Source organism: Durio zibethinus, chromosome 26 (assembly GCF_047325235.1).
Source record: "Durio zibethinus cultivar Kanyao isolate XHJ-2024 chromosome 26, ASM4732523v1, whole genome shotgun sequence".
NCBI lineage: Eukaryota > Viridiplantae > Streptophyta > Magnoliopsida > Malvales > Malvaceae > Durio > Durio zibethinus.
The window spans coordinates 11493964-11512515 of NC_143187.1; the positions used below are offsets into that span (position 1 = coordinate 11493964).

At 34.7% G+C, this 18552-nt stretch overlaps 1 pseudogene; it reads right to left on the bottom strand.

Annotated features, from left to right (window-relative positions):
* The window catches only part of LOC111275148 (cysteine-rich receptor-like protein kinase 25), a 28576-nt pseudogene extending 25642 nt beyond the window's left edge, over positions 1–2934 (bottom strand).
* Between the last annotated feature and the right edge of the window lie 15618 nt (positions 2935–18552).

The window sequence follows — 18552 nt, forward strand, 5'->3', positions numbered from 1 at the left end:
GGGGACAATAAAGACATAATCGAGTTGATGTGGTATTGAATATGTAAGGTCAGCACAAATATCTGAATTACTGTTAGCTATATACTAAAGGCTTCTAATAAAAAAAAATCATTATACCCTTTTGACCATTAAATGCCCCCAATAAAAAGTATACAAGCTTTTGTATGATCGACTGCAGCGAAGAGCTTTGGTGACATTAAAGTTGAGGGCATTCAAAAAGAATTAAGGAGGTATTTGGTTTTCATAAACTATATTGTGCTATCAATGGTTTATTTATAAGATTAGTGAGCAGATGAATTAATGTAGCCATGCAGATGCAAATGCGTTTATAAAGATTTCATGACTTACTATGTCCCAACTATTCTACTAGTGTTGCCTTGATTTTCATCAACTCGGAAAATTCTTGCCATACCAAAATCTGAAATTTTTGGATTCATCTCTCTGTCCAACAATACATTGCTAACTTTAAGATCACGATCAATAATTCTGAGTCGAGAATCTTCATGAAGATAAAGAATCCTTTTAACTATTCCTTTGAGAATCTTGTAGCGAGTTGACCAATCCAATTCTCTTCCTTTTTCGGAGTCTAGCATAGACCAAAATCATAAACTCCAGTAAATCAAACTATTTAATGACATGCAGAATGCATAGCATTAATTTCTGTTTTTAATGGATGAAGTAAAATCGCATCAATTCGAATTTGATATAGGAACTGAAAGGAAACTACCCAGCAAAAAAGAACGAAAAAGTTCGGATGTGCCATTACCAAATAGAAAACAGTCAAGGCTCCTGTTGGGAACAAATTCGTAAATAAGCAACTTTTCCTCTCCTTCCAAGCAAAATCCAAATAGCCTCACAAGATTTCTATTTTGAAGCTTGGCTACTATCGCAACCTCGTTCTTAAATTCCTTTTCACCCTGCCCAGATCTTCTTGATAGCCTCTTTACAGCGATTTCTTGTCCATAAGGAAGTAGGCCCTGGTAATTTAAAATATTCTACTTTTTAAAATCCCTAATCCTTGAATATCTAGTTACTTCAAGATCTTGAATGGGTTATTTCCGCCATATGGTCATGATTCATGAGGATTTTTGGGGAAGGAAAGTTTGGTTTCGACCTAGGATTTTATGTCTATAAAAATGATTGCCTACCACTAAGGGAAGCGGTAATTGGCTAAATAAATTGATTTTTCCTACAGGCAAACGGATATGGATAGATGAAAACTTGGTGTCAATTAGTAATTTCCTACCTTGAAAACCTGACCAAATCCACCTTCACCCAACTTGTTATCATCAGAGAACTTGTTTGTAGCGGCTGCAATTGTCCCTAAATCAAATAGCAAGGACTCTATGGTCGTAATATCATTTGCAGCTGAGCAAAGAAAAGGAGTATTAGTCTTTTTCTTGCGATGGAAAACATTGAAAATCTGTAATAATGTTTCTAGGTTTTATTTTTTGTAAACATAACCACTCATATTTTTGTGTTTTTTATTTCTCTTATGATTTACCTGTTTGTTCTTCTACTGTATTGTATTTGTTTTTTCTTTTCCAACTTAGGATGCAGAAACCGGCGATTAAAAGCAGCACAAAGGCCACAGTCGCAGCAACTATGCTGATTATTTTTCCCGAGGATACGTTCCATTTTCCTGCATAACAAACAGTTAAACAAACCTCTAATAATGACATGCTGGACAGTTCTGCTTTTTCTTGATCTTCAATTGGGCAGATACGAAACCATAATTAAATTCAGATGCGATCAGTTATCGAAGTCCCATGGTTGGCCGATTCCCCCAACCCCAACCAAAATCTTTAGACTAAGAGATTTTTCTTTAAAAATTGATAAAATAATCGATAAAAAGAATTGGATTCAACTTTACCTTTGGAGCCGGGTTTAGGCGACGATGGTGCCCCTGGCACAAGGTAAAATGGGTACAATTTATACCTAAACGTACATTTCGGAAATATAACTCTACCCCCTTCCTTTACCCCGCAGCAAACAGGAAGAAAATAAGTGAATGCTGCTTCAAGACACCTGTTACAATCTGACACAGATAAATCTTGCGTGCATTGACCAAGTGCGTATATCGTTTCACTTCTTGTGAAGGGCAATTCTACAGTAGCAAACCTTCTACCAGACCGATCATTTGCAATCCTTGCAGTTACATTACGCGTCGTCCTTTCTAGCAATTCAAGGAATTGATCTTGTTGCGAAATACTGAGGGAGTTCACCAGTTGCAAAGCAGGTTTCAGTTCCAATTTGCTGAAGAAATTCTGACTCGAGTAACGTAACATGCAATCCTCATAGGCAATTATGGCTGCTTTCTTCATGGCGCAACGTTGAACTATGTCCTCGCTAGCTGTATGTACACATTGTGCACAGAGGTCTTTGTTGGCATCACCTATGCAGAGAAAGAGACCATAAACAATGTCTTCAGGGCCATTGCCAACTGCGAGGTTGTAGATTCTGTTGTCAAGGCTTGAATTAGAGGAAAGAGATGTGAGAAGAAAACTGAGATTTCGCTGAAAAGTGCCATTAGGACTGAAAGTTGTATTAGTGCAGTCAGAATATAAGAAAATAAGGCTGAGCTTCAGAGGTAAAGTTGAGCTTAAGCAAGCTTAGCAAGAAGTAAATCACAAGGGTCTTGGAGATGTTAAAAGGAAAGCATGGTGATAATCAGCTTTTTCCATAGCATCTGGGAAGGGTTTAAATGTACTTGATTCTAGTTATGTTGCGAGATTTCCAAATGAATTGAGTTGATCCGGAGAGCAAGGAAGACCCAGGGCATTGTTGAGATCATATGTATGTAATAAAAGCTAATATCCTTTCACTGATTGAGAAATGTGGTTTAGAAAGATGTAGCGAACCAACAATTTCCAGGCAAGCAAGGGGCAAGTTGACGCTATTCATTGCACAAGTGTCTGGAGTGCAGGCAGCCATTCATTTTCCAGGCAAACAACGTTAGCGTTGAAAAGTCTAGCAAACAGTAGTGGGGTCTGGGTAGATAATTAGAAGGAGAGGGGGATTAATCACAATATTACTTCAGACCCGCTGGTGCGTTAGTCAAGCAGCCCAGCACCCGATTGACTCATCAACAAATTGTAGCTTCTTTCATAAGTGCGCTCTATCCCTTGTAATAAGAATTTTGGCCAGTCTAATTAGGTTTAAACTATTATCTTCAGATAATTGTGTTCTTTTCGGTTATTGGTAAATAGAGATTTTCATAAAAAATTACAAACATGAAGGCCCAGCGCTGTTAACTTCGACAGTTGTGGGGAAAATCATTCGGACCTTACTTAGAAAGCGGTTACAACCGGTTAGCATTTGTGCAGAAATTGAATTGATATATTTACCAATAGGAGAAATTACAGTGAGCAAGTTTAACGGTTGACGAATCGAAAATAAAATTTCAAGTACAAATTTTTATTTTGCTAAATAAAATAATTTAATTTTAAAATTTTCAGTCTTTTTTACAAATAAAATTCCTCCTTAAAATCTTTCCTCAAGAAATGTGAATTAATGTGCATATATCCATATCTTGTTTATAAAAACTGATCTTGGACATAAATAACAAATGTAGAAGAGAATAGGGTTGATTGAATTGATTTAGATAAAAAAATAAAAAAGAATTTTTGGATCAAACTGAGTGATTTCTTATTTCAATGACATAACGATAGTTAACAATTACTATTATAAATTTACGTATTGAAAAATAAAATATTCTTTTTAATAGAAAAAATGCATGATACTCGTTAATAAAATTACTTATAAGGTATAACATTCTTAAATAATACTTCTAAGATACTGATTAATAAAATTTGTTAATCAATAATAGTAAGTGTCTATTTATTTTATGATAAATGTTTATATATTTATTTTATTATCCTAATTATGTTACATCAAAGGATGAAATCATCCTAAATTTCATGAGACAAAAACGTTTGGCATTAAATAGTTCAAATTGTGCTGTCCATTCTTCTACTTGGATAAAATGGAGGAATTAATCTCTCTATTTTAATATATTTAAATTAGATTTTTATATATTAATTATTGAATTTAGTCAAATTATTAATGATTTAAATTTTTTTATTAAAATTAATGATGTAATATCTTTTATTTACATGATCATTGATTTTATTGACGTGTCAATTTTTTATGATGACCAGATAAAATTTTTGTCACATAAACATATTTTCCAAGTTAACTTTTTTTCAAATTATATGATTTATCTCTATACTTTCATCAAAGTATAGAATTAGCCCCTCTATCTTAGACTTGATAATTTGTATATTCAATTCAGTCAAAATACTAAAATTTATATATTCGTGTTACGTTTTATACAAAAATTGTGTGTCATAATTTGTGACAATATGAAAATATAAAATGTGTTTTTTTTTTTTTTGTTTTGTTAAACCCATAAATAGTTATTAGTTAAATTTTAAATTGTGTCACCTTTGTATCTTTTATTCTTATTATGTTCATGTCATGTTATTGTATCATATTTTAAATTGTCAAATCTACTCTATTTTAATGTGTTCAAATTAGATCCCTATTCATTAATTAATTATCAAATTTAGAGTTTGACCTAAGATAAATTCAAAAAATCCTATTCAATACAAATGGGTTAAATCATAACCAAATCAGATAAATTTTAAACTTAATCATGGTATTTTTTCTACATTTAAATAAATTTTTTTGGTCATTTAAATTAGTAATTAGATTTTAATTTGATAAATTAGATTTTAAGTCCAACATCAGTTGGATTATTGATTTTTTTTTTCTCTATCCTTCTTTTATTTATTTCTTTTTATTTTCATTTCTTTTAATTTTTATTTTCAATATTTTTAAAATCTGAAAAATATAAAATCTAAAAAAAGGTAAAAAAACAACAAAACAAAAAGAAAAAGAAACACTTAGAAAAAAGAAAGAAAAACTTAGAAAAAATTTAGAAGCACAAAAGCCAGATAAAAAAACCTCGAATCAACAAACTAAGCAAACCATATGCACAATCAATAACAAAAGTAATCAACAAGAAAATATGAGAGTGTCAAGGGTTGGTTTCTAGGTATTGCTGGCTTTTGAGTTTTTTAGATAACTTTTCTAGTGGTTGTTGAATTTTTCAATTATCGAATTTTGGAAGTCCTATTGAAATTTGGGTTTGTTGAATTTTTCAATGAGATTTGTAAAGAGAAAGAAGAGAGAAAATGGAGACAAAAAGATGAAAAATAAAAAATATTGATTTTTTTATGGCGTCGTTTTGGAAAGTGGGACTGGTGCTACCTGTGTTGATTTGGTTATGACCCGAACTATATGCACAAAATTTCTTTTAGTACTCATTTCTTTTTTGCATTAGTTATGGATGAGCTCACTGAATGTATCCAAGATAAGGTACCATGGTGTATGTTATTTGTCGATGATATAGTTTTAGTTACAAAAACTTGTGATGCCCTTAATGTGACATTAGAATTATGGAAGAGTACATTGGAGTCTCATGGTTTTAAATTGAGTAGATCCAAAATTGAATATATAGTCCATAAGTTTAGTAATCATAAGGAAATGGGTAGTACTAGTGTGATCAAGTTAGATGGTAAGGGACTACCAAAGAGTAGCTAATTTCAATATTTCAAATAAATTATTTGAAGTGATACTGAAATAGATGCAAATGTCAAACATATGATTCAAGTAAGATGGGTGAGGTGGTGAAGTATGTTGGGCATGTTATGTGATCATAACATGCCTTTAAAGTTAAAAGCAAAGTTGTATAACACAATTGTAAGGCCTGCATTACTATATGGAATTGAGTGTTGGGTTGTCAAGAAACAACATGAAAAGAAAACAAATGTAGCAAAGATGATAATGCTTAGATATATATGTAGTAAGACTAAAAGAGATAAAATTAAAAATGAAAAGATTTGAAAAAAATTATAGGTAGTTCAAATTGAAGAGAAGATAAAAGAGGGCCATTTGCGATGGTTTGGACATGTGAAATATAGGCCTAGCTGTGCATCGATTAGGAGAATTGAGTTTCTAAATCTAGAAGAGATCAAATATCTAAAGGTAGTATAGGCACCCATTTTGGTTCGGGCTCAATTGGGCCTATTTTGGTCGGCCCGATTGGGCCTATTCTGGTCCGAATCCTATTGGATCCATTCTAGCCCGTGCTTAACTAAGTCCATCTTGGTTCGGGCTCAACTAAATCCATTTTTAGGTTGAGCCTGACCAGGCCCATTTCTGGTAAGCCAGTGTGGGTTAGGCCCATTTTGGTCCATAGGAATGTGTTTTTTTTTTATTATTATTATTTTTTCTTTTTTTTTTTCCTTTTTTTTTTTTTTTCGTTGTTTCCTTCATCTGTTTCTTTTTGTGATCGGTCCACATGTGAATTAGAATCATAAAATTCTCGGGAGTCAACACAAAATCAAATTGGACTGCTGAAATTGTGGAATTGAAATCTCGGACAGAATGCAATCTTAGGAATCAAGTCCGGGATTGATTTTGCCAGAACACCTATAAATTGGACTAATTTTTAACACAAAAAATACACGAACTGAGAGAAAAAAAAAAAAAAGAAAAGATAAAAGGCAAATTTTTGGGGAATTCTGGCAAAAAATAGGTTTTGGGATTCAAGAATTGAGATTGGGTTTTGATTTGGAATTCTATGATGATTTTGGGCTTCTAGAAGTAATTTCAGAGTAGTACAGGGTTCTAGGAAGGTTAGGGATGATCCAGGAACTTTTTAGGAATCTTTTTGGGGATTTTTCTAGAATTTTTTTGGGTTTTCTGGGTTTCTGAAGAAATTTGAATTTTTCGATTGAATTTTTCGACGAAGATTGAAGTTTTCGGCTAGATTCCGAAAAAATTTCCAGGATCCAGCAGGTTTTCCAGAAATCGTCGGGTTCTCTAATTTTTGATGGGATTTTTTGGTGAGGTTTCCAGAAACTGGTTAGATCTCCAGTTTTCGATTGAACTTTTCGACGACTTTTAAAGAGAATGTAGAGGATTTTGGAAGGGTAGAAAGAGAAAGCTTCTGGGATTTTTAAAGAAAACACTGAAATGGCCCTTTTATACTGCATCAAAACGATGTTGTTTTGCTAAGTTAGGATCCGCATGTTAACCTGAGGATCAGCATGCAGACTCGCGTTCCTACCTGACCCATTCGTAGGTTTTTTTTTTCCATTTTCTTTTTTTTTTAATTTTTATTTCATTTTATTTATTTTACCTATATTTTATATTCTAATTTTTTTAAAAAGAAAAAAAGAAAAAAAAATAAGTAAAAAAAAGGGATAAAATATAAACTAAAAAAAAAAGAAAAAAGGAAAAAGAAAAAAACGAAGTATAAAATTTTTGGCAAACAATAGTGATTTAAGGCTTGGATAATACAAAATCAAAATTGGTACCATCATTTGGTGGGCACTATAGGGGTGTTACAACCTTCTTTAAGCGTAATTGACTCCCGAATCTAATCTCTATTTTGTAGGCTAGTTTTAATTAGGTGGCCAATCACACATAACCAAAAAAGATTGGTAGTGACTCCTTTTTATTTCAAGTCAGGCGGTAAGTCCACGGATGTACTAGTTATGACAGCTCGACGACTCCATTGGAAATTTTATTAAGAGTCAAGCCAGTAAAAGATTTCTTATTATCCAAGCGTTGTATAATAATTTAAAATTGCTTTTTGTCATTGCTTATATTTGCTTTATTATATTTTCGTTTGTCTGCCCTATTCTTTAAATATCTATATTATGCTTAAATATATGTTATCTATTATTCACTTGCATGTGCATAACATAAGCCCTCCACTCGAGCTCAACCTTTAGGAAGGAGTGAAGTACCTATACTCTTGTGAGATTTTATATCTCTGCATGGACCTGCGAAACACTTCTACTCAGATTGAACCATTTTCGCCTGAAGCCTATGATATGTTAGGATTGGGGTGCCTTACTAGTCTATAATGAACCATGATGTAAGGAACAATTTGGGAACCTTTTAGAAATGGCCTAGACCACATGTCGTTGACTTTAGAAGCCTAACCATAGATAAAGCCTTATGTTCCCTCACATTTTTTAGATAATCCAAAATTCTAGGTCATGTTGTATTCTTGACTATTATATTTTCCCTATATTTCTTTATGACTGACTTCATTGTCTTCTCTTATCTCTTTTTGCACCCATTCATGAACATCAGATTGCATAACGTTCTTGCCCTAAAACTATTCCAGTAAAAGTTCTCATGGATTCCACAGAACATCAGGGTTTGTGCTTCATCTATGCTATTCAAATGTGATTTTCCTTTAGAGGTGAAGATCGAATCAGAAAATAGACAATTGGAAGAAGGGGATTGTTTGCCATCCAACCATGTTTCCACATTGTCAGAAGAAGTCTACTTGCTCCTCAAGTACAATAGTTTGAAAGACCTATCAAACATATGGAGTGTTATGACCCTTTTAAGGCAAGAAGCCTTCCGTGAAAAGTTTGGACATATAACCTATCTCTTATCAGTAAAAGTTAACTATTCATTGATTAGAGCAATGATACAATTTTAGGACCCCTCCTACCTGTGTTTTATCTTTAATGAGATTGATTTGGTGCCTACCATTGAAAAGTATTCAATTTTGATGGGTGTGCATCTATTGTATCGAGATAGAATATAATAAAATCAAGGAGCCACAAGAAGTTGAGTTAGATGTTAGAGGTACGAAAAGAGACTGTAGATTCCTATGTTCGAGAGAAAGGTGACCATAAAGATATTCTATGAGGGGTACTTCTGGATTTCATTGTCAAGCATTTGGATGATGAGCAGGAGATGAATGCATTTGCTTTAGCCATATATAGATTGGTCATCTTTCCCAAGGTCTTAGGGCACATTGAAATAGAAGTGGTGGATCTATTTGAGTAGATTGAAGGAGGTTGTAATTCTTCATCGATTATCTTAACAAAAACTATCAGATCTTTGAGTTTTTGTAGGTAGATGGATAAAACACGTTTCATGGTTTGCATACCTTTATTTTATGTATGGATGAAAAGCCATTTTGAATGTAAGAAAAGTGCCTTCATAAAACTTTATCTTCGCACTTGAAACCCGATTAGAGAATTCTATTAGAGTACTTAGCTAGAGGTAAGAACTTAAAAGGAATGGAAATGTATACTACAGAGACTCACAACTAGTCAAATAAAGTGGTTGGCTCCATGGATGGACAGAGAACCTATATTATACCAGTGTAAAAATGAAACAGGGGTCTCACTTTTAGGTCTATAGAGGTTAACCAGTTATGCTCCCTTAATGGTAAGGAGGCAGCATGGGGCTGAACAATTTATTCCTATGACCCATAAGCTCAGCCAATTTGATTACTCATATGGGGATCCTGAAACCTTTCAGAAGATCGACATATGGTTAAGGCTTGGAAGAAGCCCAAGAGAGTAAGCCTAGGGCCATTCACTGATCAAGTAACTGAGGGATATTTGGTTTGGAAAAGCAAAAAAAGTCAAAAGGTTGCATTTGGGCCTCAGGATTATCCCTTACCAGTGGAACAAGAATCTGATAAAAAGCTTCCAGAGTTAGAGCATGAGATGGAAAAAGAGAAACTAAGACAAAAGGTCTCAAAATTGTAAGAAAAAAAGGATCAATGGTAAAACAAAGCAGAGAAACTAGAAGTCCAAGTCCACAGGGTTTCCAATGAGTATAGTAAGGCCCAAAAAGTTGTCAGAGAATGGGATGATGCCTTAAAAGGAGTTGAGAGAGTTACAATAAGAGTGTAAAAGGTTACGTATATAGGTACAAGCTAAATAAATAAACAATATAAAACTAGTTCGTGAAAATAAAGAGCTAAAAAAAGAATGAGACCAAATAGGAAATGCTTTCATGGAGATTGAATAGGAGAAGCAAGAGCTTTTAGACCACATTTTGACTCTGACATTAAAATTGAAAAAACAGAAAAATCATGTCAAGTTTCTTATAGAAAAGCACTGGGAGCTAACTCACCAAGTGTGGTATGGCAAAAGAAAGGGATTGGGAAGATAGAGATATATAAAACATTTCACTGTTCAAATAGGCAAGGTCATGGTCCAAGCAAGTGAGATAGTAGAAAAAGCTAAAACTCTGAGAACCTTGATCACACCAGTAGAAAAGCATGGCCAGAAGCTATTGAATTTTATTGAGGAAGCTAAAGACCAATATGAGCAAGTTAGGCACTTCTATAGAGGAACAATACTAAGTTTGATGTAAAACAAACTTCTGTGGAATAAATGAAAGTTTCTTTTATTGGATTTTTTTTAAAGGGCAAATATATTCTTTTTTTTTCTTTTTTCTTGCATTCACACCGCATTCATGCATTCATTATCATAACATGATCATTGAATCCTTAATTGTGGTACTAAGGTGAGAGAATAGCTACTCATCAGTACAACACTTAGGCTCAAGCAAGGAGGATGAAGCAAGATAATGCTAGTCACTTCGAAAGGTTAGAATAGCTTAAGAAGCATTAAAAAGAAAATTAAGCCAAATTATGAAGGCTCTAGAAAGAATGAATAAGAAAAAATCAGTGAAAGAAGATACTTCATAGGATGCTACTAATTCGGTAAATCCTTCAGGCTTCGGTCCATCACAAAACCCGACTACACCATTTTTCCAGCCCTAACAGACAGCCCCTCCAAAGTTTGGTTACCCGAGAATGACTTATGCATCAGGACATGAGAACATCCAGAGTTATGACAATCCGATCTTCACTGAGAAAAGAACTGAGCCCATCCAACTCCCTATTGCAAAGGAGAAAGAGAAAGAAAAGCCACCAGCAGTTGTGTCCTTAGAGGATTCTAAAATCGATCAAGCTATGAATAAGCTTGAAGAAAGACGAAGGGCTGTAAAGGGAATGGATTTCTACGGATCTATGGATACAGTGGGACTTTGCTTAATACCCGATATAGTAATCTACCGAAATTTAAAGTCTCTGAATTTTAAAAGTATGATGGTACCAAATGCCCCATCATGCACATCACTATATATTGTCACAAAATGATTGCACATGCTATAATGAAAAATTGCTCATGCATATGTTTCAAGATAGGTTACTAGATCTACTTCAGATGGTATGTCCAATTAAATGGGACCTGTATCAAGATATAGAAGAATTTGACTAGATCATTTATTAACTAATACCAACATATCATTGACATGGCTCTAGATCTCCTCTCTTTACAAGCAATGGAAAAAAAAGGCATCTGAGTCCTTCAAACAATATGCTTAAAGGTGGCGGGATGTGGTCGCACAAGTACAACCTTTTTTAATAGAAAAAAAGACTACGGTGCTATTTATAAGCACTCTGAAATCACCATATTATAAAAAGATGATTGAGAGTGCGATCAAGAATTTTATGGATATGGTAATTTCAGGGGAGATCATTAAAAATGTCATTAAGAGTGGCAAGCTTGAAGGGAGTGAGTCTTCTAAGAAAGCACCTAAGAAGAAGGAGAATGAGCTCAAGCTGTGAGTCTTGAAGGGCAACAATTTAGAAGTTATACTCGGTCGGCTTATCCTCTATACCACTACATAATGAACCATACTTTTACATCAACGGTTCGACCATCCTATCCATCTTCTCCAAGGTCCCCCACTCACCCAATCAATGCCACAAGCAATGCTAGAGAATCTCGAACCAGAGAAAGACCAACATTTTACCCTATACCCATGAGCTACATAGAGTTATATCAAGAGCTCTACAAAAATCATTTGATAGCCCTCATCCCTGTAAAATAACTTAAACTTTCCTACCCTAAGTGGTATGATTTTGATGCCCATTATGACTATCATTTTGGAATAGCAGGGTATTCTACTAAAAATCGTGTCCTATTTAAATATAAAGTGCAAAGTTTAATTAAGGAAAGGTTGGTGAGTTTTGATGCAAGTGAAAATTTTACACCCAATGTCAGTGGGAATCCTTTGCCCAGTCACTCGATTAATGTTTTGGACACAGACAAAATACATGTGAAAAGGAAAGTGGAAAAACTCAAGATGCCATTTGACTAGTTATATGAGGCCTTGCACAAAGCTGAAATGATACAATCGATGGCTCCATGTGCTCATGTGAAAAAACCCAGCTTAGCTCATATATGCAAATATCGTGGTGGAATACCTAGTCACTCAATTGACATTTATAAACAGTTTCGTCGCAAAGTTCAAAAACTAATGGATTCTCACCAAATAGAGTTGTATGAAGAATCAAAGGATGCCGAGGTAGCTATGACAGATAAGTGGGTGTCGAAACCTGTCATTAGATGCTGTAAAGAGAAACCATAATCAGCTGGGAACAAGTCCATCCCTAAACTGGTAGCCCTCAAAATTTCACACCCATTTCTTATAAGGACAATAAAACAGTACCTTAGAATTATAAATGTGGGGCAATGGTTCAAGGGCAACAAAAGGATGTGTTGAAGGCTGAAATTGCTCACATAATGAGAGTAAGGGGCATAACTAAGAATTGGAGATGTTATACTCCAGAAGCTTCAAGTAAGTCAGAAAAAGAAAAATAAAAGCAAATTGAACAAAAAAAATTAGAGAATGATACTTCAAAACTCGTCCCTGAAAAAGAAGCTTGTGAGTTCCTGAAGTTGGTCAAGCACAGTGAATACTCTGTGGTAGAGCAATTAAATAAGATACTTGCCAGAATTTTTTTGTTGTCACTCATCCTGAATTCTGAACCGCATCGTAATGCCTTGTTAAAGGTATTGAATCAGGCATATGTGGCCCATAATATCTTTGTGGAGTATGTGAACCATATAGCAGGCAACCTTATAGTGCCGCATCATATCTCTTTTAGTGATGATGAAATCCCATCAGAAGATCAAAGAAGTACTAAGGCATTGTATGTCACTATCAAATGCAAGGGCCACATGGTTTCGTCCCGATTATCTATTTTGACCTCGACTTGGCCTTGGTCATTTTATTTTAGCTTATGGTTCTATCCTAATCACATGATCTTGGCTCAGTCCAGGTCATTCTTTATGATTCATGGTTTCATCCCGATCAATTACTTGGACCTCGGCTGGTTCCTAGTTGTTTTATTATGGCTTATGATTTCATTCTGATCTCTTGACCTTGGTTCAGTCCAGGTCATCGTTCGAATTCTGGTTTATGGTGGGTGTCTAGGTCTTTGCAACATCTTTATCTAACAAAGATGTGCAAAGAAGGGCTAGCTGTAGGCACCCATTTTGGTTCGGGCCTAATTGGGCCTATTTTGGTTTGGGCGTGATTGGGTCCATTCTGGTCCCACCCCCATTGGATCCATTTTAGCCCGTGCTTAACTAGGTCCATCTTGGTTCGGGCTTAGCTAATCCATTCTTAGGTTAGGCCCGATTAGGCCCATTTTTGGTAAGCCTATGTGGGTTGGGCCCATCATGGCCCATTTTGGTGCAAAGAAATGTGTTTTATTATTATTATTATTATTATTATTATTATTATTATTATTATTATTATTATTATCACCATTATTATTATTATTATTTTCATTTTTTTCTTTTCTTTTTTTCTTTTTTCTTTCTTTCTTCCGTTGTTTCCTTCATCTGTTTCTTTTTGTGATCGGTTCACATGTGGATCAAAATCACAAAATTCTCATGAGTCAAAATCACAAAATTCCGATAACTCCTCCCATGGAAAGTGGAAACTCTGCATCAACATTTACCTTTACTTTGCAGTACTGTTGATTGAACTTAAGCCTAACTTTTTGAACTTAGATGGTTCATCCAACTTCGGAAACATTGAGATAAGGAATGTGATTGGACTTTGGGCTATTATTTGAAAATGTTGTAAGCTGGACTCTGGGCTATTATTTAAAAATGCTGTACTTAATAGATTAAACATGGTTAAAATTACAATGGCTCCCCTCGGGAAAGTCTAATCAGCACAAAATGAGGCAGAAATTGCTTTGGAATGTTCCCATCTCCAAATATTGCCAATCCAAGCCAAATTATTGTTCTTTTCATTTAGTACTAGAAAAACAATCCGACCTCGTCCAGTTTGCAAATTTTTTTATTTTGATGAAGTATTAATTTTTTATTTTTTTTAATAAATTAAAAAAATTAATTTTTTGGCATTTTGTTGGTTTTTATTTTTTATTTTTTAAAAAATATAACTTTTAAAAAATTAAAAAACTGATACTTTAATTGTGTCACTCAATTATAATTAAACATGTGTTGACTTTTTTTTTTAAATAAAAGAGATCACTTTAAAATTTTTATGTAGATTAAATCCAGACTAATAATACATATATGATAATTCAATTTATTAATATAATATTTACCTATTATCAACATTAATGAATTATCAAATTAAAACTCATTTACTCATAAAATCAAAGAACACTAATATCATCATAGATTTGATGAATTGACTGTTCTAATTTTCTTAACTTTGTGGTTTGCTTTGGAGAAGGTATTTTCAAAGTTGGGTTAAATCTAACATAAATAAAAGTCATAAAAATACTAATATGAAGAAAGATTATTCGATGAATTTGTGAATGATGTATAGGAATGGTTTATATAATAATTTCTCAACAAGTGCATTTAAAGCACTGGAATTTGGTCATGATTTGGGGTTAACACGAGTTGTACAGGAGGGAGAGGCATTGGGTATTGTCAAGAAGCTTAAATTGATGGAGACTGACTTCTCCTGCTGGACCACTCATTGATGAAGCTCGAATTAAGTTGCTTTTCTTTCAAACGTGTGCAGTAGGACATATATCAAGAAATATAAATATTGCTTCTCATGTATTAGCAAAATATGGCTTACAGTGTCAAGAGAATAGGGCTGGAATGTCCTGATTTAATTAACCATAGTTTTTTATGCCGATTATAACACTGATCTATGGATCAAAGTTTATTTCTTCAAAAAAAAAAAAAGTGTTGTCAACCGAGTGCTAAGCATTGGTTTTCAATTTGACTATTCTTGGTGTCATGTAATTATCGAGTCGCGTTGAAAGTTTTGAAATAAATTAATTCCACTAAAAGAGATCATGCGCCCACCTTTCTATCCAACTAGAGAAACCAAAAGTACTCACCCTCCCCCCCCCCCCCTCCTTCCTCTCGTTCTGTCGGATTTCAACCCTCTGCAATTTGATGTCAGAGCCTGGTTTTTGTTCTCTGCCTTGTTGTTTTAGGTGTAATTCGTCTTACGACTGCCCGAACCTGCTTTGAAACTGGCAACTTCTCCCCTAATAGTATCTATGGTAGAAACCGTGATCTCATCCTTCTCTCCCGATTAATGTCTTAGAAAATGGTGGTTTCTTCAATGCCATCGTTGGCCAAGAACCCAACAAAGTTTATGCTCAAGCACTTTGCAGAGGAGACTAATCTGCAGAAGATTGTTTTACGTATGTCAAATTTACAGCTCAATAACTGGTAGCAAGCTGTCCAAACCAGAAAGAAACATTCTCATGGATGGTGATATTCCATGTTTTAGTATGTTATTCAAATCAATCCTTTTTGGGGTTCTAGCTCTAGATCCTATACAGCAGAAGATTAACCCGAATGACATCAATGACGCATCGAATGTAACACAATCTTTTCAGCTTTCGGGGGAATTAATGGAGGCAGTGGCTACAAAAGCTTCCATGGGATCTTCTAGGCTAAGTATTCAACTGGAATGGCTGACGCGATACGTGCACCTATGCAGTGCACTCAAGATTTGTCCCAGAGTGATTGCTTAACTTGCCTAAGGACATTGGTGCGTCGGTATACAGTATGTTGTCCTGCTTATCAAGGGGGTTATGTCGAGACACCAAGCTGTCGTATGCGTTGGGATTTGTATATCTTCCTTCACACCAACCGCTGACACTCTATCTCTTTCGCCTCACCCAGTAACTTTCCTCCAAATTTAACTACTGATACATCAGCAACAATAAAAGGTAAGTTCTAAGGCTTGGCCCTCTAGGTGAAATTTGTTTCTACTGCATTTGGCGATAATACTTAACCCATTTCTTGCAAGTGCAGATAATAATGGAGATAGTTGTTGGTGTCGAGCTTCGACCTAAGGATATTTTTGTAAATGTAGAAAGGAATGACGGTTAGAGATAAAGGTAGGGGATATTTTTTGCGTTTGCACTCTGACACACAAGTCAGTGAAGATTAGGTCGAGGAGAAAGTAAGAAAGTAAGAAGGAGAAAGAGAGAGAGAATGAATGGGATGAACTTGCTTTTATGGTGCTTGAGTCTTCATATTTATAAGTAAGCTGAGAGGGAACATAAGGAGACAATTAGGCTAGAGCTAAGTTAAGGTGGCACTAACTATGGCATAAATTACAAAGATGCCCCTTATTGTTTGCTGAAGGCTTTGAGAGGAAAAAAGACTACTATACCTTTTTGACCATCAAATGCACCTAACACTCTGTCTTTCTATTAGAAGGTTTGAGTATCAGATCGCCAAATTTATGACTAACATCCCCGGTGTAGGACAAATTGGTTGAAGGAACAAATTGGTAGTTTGGCTCGTCGAAGGTTGACGTTGCAATGGGAAGTCGGTTTTGGACAATGATCAGCTTTGAACCACGATCCTACCTGATGGTTATCCGATCTTGCGTATGTGTTCTAGATTGAGTGAATAATCAGTTTAAAGATTGTCGAGATGATAATTGTCTGGGGTAATTCAAGATTAGTGTTGAAGTTCATCTAATAGTGGTAAAACTTGTATTTTTTTTAAAATATAGATTTGAGCCTCTATTTTGGCCTCTGAAAGTAAATCGGGCTCTCGGTTTACCCCAGACGACTGTCCGATTTAGATAGCCCATCTTGGGGTTCATCTAGTTAGGCCGGTTTGATGGCATTAAATGTGGAAAGAGGTAGTTTAAGTAGGAAAATTTAAATTAGAAAGATGAAAAAATGTCTTCCGTCCGTTCTTCAACATGTGGCATAGAATGTGTTATCCATTTGGTTTGTAGCACATTTATATAAAAGGCTGGTAGGGCTTTAGCTTTCCACCTTTAGTTTTCTTTGCTCTCAATCCAACCTAAAATTTTTTATCTCAACAGCTTACTAGCTTTCAAAGTTTTTTCTACATCCACTTCAGTACGTATTTCTAACCATGTCTTTTAGTATAAGTTTTGGAGAGATTGAGAGTTATAGGGTAAAGCTAAAAGGAGATCAGTAAGAGCAGTAGGATGATGACCTGATTTTCACTATTATTGGGGGCTACAACTATGAAAGGACAGCTTATTGGTTCAACTCGATATCCAAGGATAGGTAGCAGCATAACGAAGAGAATGCTAGGGCAAAAGGTGAGCAAGTTTTGAGCACGAAAGAATTGTATGCTCAGATTGACTTCAAACTTCAACATCCACTTATTTTTCCCATCTTTCAAGTCGGTCCATCTTCTATAGCTAATCTTTCTTCCTCTTTGGTCATTCCTTTTTCTGGGGTTTGATCTTTTACATCTTTTGCCACTTCTATACTCTCCCTTTAATTAGTTTTTTTGGACATCTCATCCTCTCATGAGGGGTCTCCACCTTATCCTTCTTTCTTCAGGATTGAGCTACTTTTATTCAATGCTTTTCCTCAGGATCCATCTCCCCCCAAAGGTCAAATTTTTTTGACGATAAGGGTTTCGAGGAAAGTGATGATGAAAGGGAGAGTCTTGTAGAGCTAGATGAACTCGTCAAGGTCTTTGTATATACTTTGTGTGACCTCGACGTGATCCTCAAAGACATGATAAGTAAGCCAAAGGGTAGAGTAAATCCAAAAGATTATCCTAACATGTGCTCGGTTCATCACATTCGAGCTCTGAGAACCATTTTCTTTTTTCTCAAAGAGGGGTATAGTATAATAACGTCAAACTTCTCAGATCAAGTCACTGATAGGCTAGAGTCACATCGACTCTACGTATATTAGGATTCATTCATGGTCAGTCTGAGATTTTCACTTTATCTTTTATTTATTTTAATTTTTAATTCTTATAAATTAACCATCACTTAACTTACCCCAAATTCTATTTGGTACATAGTCACTTTTATTATTCTTTGTCAATAATTAAATATTCTTCTTTTTTTCCCTATATTCAAGGAATACTTCTCTCTTAAAAAATATCTTAGTGACAATAGGTAATTCTATATCACAGCTCAGTCAAATAAAAAACTTCATGCTGATTTTTTGAGCTCAATAAAGAATTGAAAGCTACTCTTCCTATGCCTTAAGAAACAAAAAGCAATTAAAGATGGTGAGTAAAAAGTTAAGGTTTGAAACTAAAAAGGACATTTGGCTCTTTTGTGGATGTACTAATGGCCATCTCCATCTCTGATCTATCAGATGGGGAAAAAATTTTGGATTTTACACATAATGGGAGCTCATCATCGATGCTCACGAGCTAACATCCCCAAAAGTGATAAACAAGATAAAGTATTGGGGTAGGTTTAAGGTAACCTCGTAGGATTTTATTTTAAATTAATTTTTTATCTAATTATTAGCTTAGTTTTGCAGAGATGGTCGATAGTGAAGACTTAGATGTCTCATTATACCAACACACCCTGAAGCTTAAAAAAGGTAAAAAGAAGATTCGACTTAGGATCCCATCATGTAGGAAAGACAAAATG